Raw genomic sequence first — 3,578 nt, 5'->3', positions numbered from 1 at the left:
CCCCCCCCCGCTTGTCCCCCCTCTTGGGGCCCCCTCCCTCCCCCCCGGCGTACATTCCAGCCTCCGCCCCCGCCTCGCCGCCCCTCTCTGGAGCCAGCTGCTGCAGTGGTGGGTTCTCGAGATGCTGCGGGTAGGCTTGAGCTGAAGTCAGAGGTCGGGAGCCGGCGGGGGCTGGAGAGGGCACCCCCTAACTCCTCTGGAATGTGGGCTGGTCCGGCCCCACGGGGTCGGGGGAAGGAGGTCGTGCGCCCGCAGGCGGAGACGGCTGGCTACATCTGCCCTGCGCATGGCCCACACCCCGAACGCTACCCACGGGCCTCGCAGAGAATCAACCCAACCCCGGACGCCCACGCAGGGCCCCTTACTGCCACCAGACCCAGACCAACCCGCCTCCCCGTCCCACACGCGCGCTGCACCCGCTCTGCAGTCCACGGAGAAGCTCATCTCGCCTGCAGCACAGGGACCCCCATACGCAACGCCCCCCACAGTCCCAAACCCGCCCCAACCTACACTTTTGGGTACCACAACCTCAGTCAACTGTGTGACCCTCAGAACCCGCTCTCACCCAGGGCCAAGACCTCCCTGACAAAAACCGCAGCATTGAAGGTCACATCAGGCAGCCCAAAATCAGACCCTCAGAGACGCTGCTCAGCGGAGGCAGCACTGAAAGCCGGGGCGCCCCAGCCACAGACACTGCCTACGCGCCCTTCCTCCTGCAGGCCCAGCAGAGCAAAGCGGCCACTGGGGTGGGCAGGTGCAGGAGCGTAGGTGCACCCTCAGAAAAAGTGGAGCTTCCTCCTGCACGGCGGACCATGCCCTGAGCAGCCTAAGACCCAGAGGAAGAAAAACGGCCCTAGGAGCCAGTCCAGGGTGAGGCCTGGTTGCCTCGCTATGACCCGTGCTGACGCGGGGAAGTGCTGCTGTTGCACCCATTCTCAGCTGAAGCACCCCAGACGCTGCCTGCCCTCACAGCTGGGCACCCAGGCAGTCGCTGACCCTTGAAGGAGGGACAAGGATGGGCGGCAGGCAGGACAAGTCCTGTGGGCACCTGTGTCTCCCAGCTTGGGTGTGGGGGTGGGGATGTGGAGGGTGCTATGTACGTCTGCTTGGACACACAGGTCACAGAGGTGTCTTTCCTGAGCCCTTGGCAGCTGCCCCAGGAGGGCGGGCTCTCTCCCTGGTTGCCACTCCCAATGTTGCCGTGGAAACTCAACAGCCCCAGTCAGGGGTCCTTTGGCCCCTCTGCCTGTCTGCAGTGAACCTGTATATAGGACCAAGGTCAAGGGAGTCGACTGGGCTTCAGTGGGACAACTCCTCCTGCCTCTGCAGTGGGGCTGTAGAGCACACAGTCCTGCCCCAGTCTCAGAAACCTAGGGGGTTGCCTCCCCAGTATCCCTACCCAGGGAAGCTTTGGGGTTTCCATGAGCATGCAGTGGCTGCACCAGGCCTGCATTTCACACACACTTGATATGTCTCATGCATGAATGCATGTATTGGTGTGGGCCTCCAGGTGTCCCCTGGGTCCCTTCACAGTCTGCCTGCAGTTGATGGGGGTTGTAGTCACTAGCATGGTCCAGGAGCTGCCTGACCTTTGTATTCCTGGGACGAGGGACTGGGGCAGGAGCAGAAGAGAGGCAGCCGTCACATTCCTGGGCCATGTGTCACAGGGAGCTCCACCCAGGTGCCCACCACGAACCCCTCCACCAGCAAGCCCCCTCCTAGGAACAGAAGGGAAACAGAAGCCAGGCTGCAGTCAGCTGACTCCTGTACTCATCATGGGCAGCCACCTGGGCTTCCTAGGGATCTCACATGTGCCCCCTACGCATGCAGGTGGGAAATGAGGGGCAGTTAACCTCTTCTTCCGGGCTTCTGGCCTTCTTCCTGTCACCCTCCTCTGCCCTAGAGGCCCTGGTTGCTGCTGACACAGCACACGGCTTGTGCCCACCCCAGGGTCATGAGTCAAGACACACCACCAGCCATGGGCATATATGATCTGGGAGTTTTGGTCCCCTGAGTCACGCACACCCAGCCCTTCTGGGCTGATTCCACATCCTGGTTTTGCACATACTTTGGGGTCCGTGCACAACCCCTGTTCTTGCACATAGAAAATGACCATGCAAACATGTTTCCATGTGTGCACACGCATGCACACACCTCCATGCCACTTTGTAAATACACATACACGTGAGTTCTGTGCACACACTTCCACACCTATGTGCACGGGCACACAGCGCCACTTTCATGCTCACACAGGCATGGTCCTCAGATCCTGTTTCTCCATCTCTGCACCCACGGGTCCCCTGCCCAGAGGCACACATGTGCACCACACCTGGCAACATACATTCATCCAGTCCCCACTTCTCCCTCCCTGGCTCTGGGCCCCGGGGATCTGGGCCAGGCTGGCGGGCTGGAGTTTCTGCCCGGACCGTCCCACTTCCGCGCCCCCGCCGGGCGGCCGCCAGCCAGGTGCACCGGCTCGGCCCCCGCCTGGTCGGCCGAGAGGGGGCGGTAATTACGCGGCCCCGGGGTCTCTCACTCTCCACGTGCCTTTCATCCCGGCCACGCCCGACCGGAGCCCAGACGCTCATTACCGCCTCCCGCCCGGTCATTAGCTGGGGTCGGGGGAGGACCCGGCGTCCGGCGGGCCCGACCCAGCGGGGAGGCCTGGGGGTTCGGTGGGGGAGTGCATCGGCCACGCCCCCGCCTTCGTGGCAACGCGAGTGGGTGAGGTGCCCTGCCCGGAGGAAGCCGGGTGGTCCTCGCCGGGCGCCTGTGGAGGGGCGTCTTGTGAGTACGTAGAAGTAGACCTTCGGCCTAATCCCCGTCCCGCCGGGCAGGCGGCAAGCCGCGCATCTCGGCCACGAATAGCAGCTTCGCCCCCGCCCAAGGCTATTTTAAGCCCCCTCTCCCCGACCACCCCAAGCGCTCGGGCGGAGAAGCGGGGGGGCCTGAGGGCGGGACGGGAACCCCACCCCCCAACGCCAGTGCTCCTGGCAGTCAGCTGGACAGCGAGGCGGGCCCGGGAGCCCCGGGCCAGGCTGACAACGAGGCCGCAGCGCCCCCTTGTGTCCTCGGCTAGAACGTGGAGCAGGGCCGAGGCAGGAAGGAAGGTGGTCCTAGCCCCCTGCGACCACCTTCCCCACCCCACCCTCCCCACCCCGCCGCTCACGGGGACAAACAGTCCTTGTAACACACTGAGTCACAGGGACACGCCGGCAACCAGGTACGGATACAGGAATCACACCTGAGACGCAAGCACACACTTCCCACACTGTGCCCGGGGCAGGCGCACCTGAGGACAGGTATCCACAGGTATAGGACCACACTGCGATGGTAACCCGGGACAGTCGTGGGTACTTACTCAGCCCTGTACCAAGCAACAGCCTCGTAGTTAGTACACGCTGAATAACTGCTGGTGGAAAAATGAATGAACCAAGGTACTTCATAAAACCAGGAGAAGGCAGATTAGGAACCACAGAAGAGTGGGGGCGGGGGGCAAAGAGTGATGAGGGTCCCCTGTGATTCCGTCGCCTAGGCTGGGGCCAGGAGCCACCGACCTGACTTTGCTTGGGGAGCAG

The sequence above is a fragment of the Bison bison genome, unplaced genomic scaffold (assembly GCF_000754665.1).
Source record: "Bison bison bison isolate TAMUID 2011002044 unplaced genomic scaffold, Bison_UMD1.0 scf7180017864203, whole genome shotgun sequence".
Lineage (NCBI taxonomy): Eukaryota > Metazoa > Chordata > Mammalia > Artiodactyla > Bovidae > Bison > Bison bison.
Note: the sequence above shows the minus strand (reverse complement) of the source record.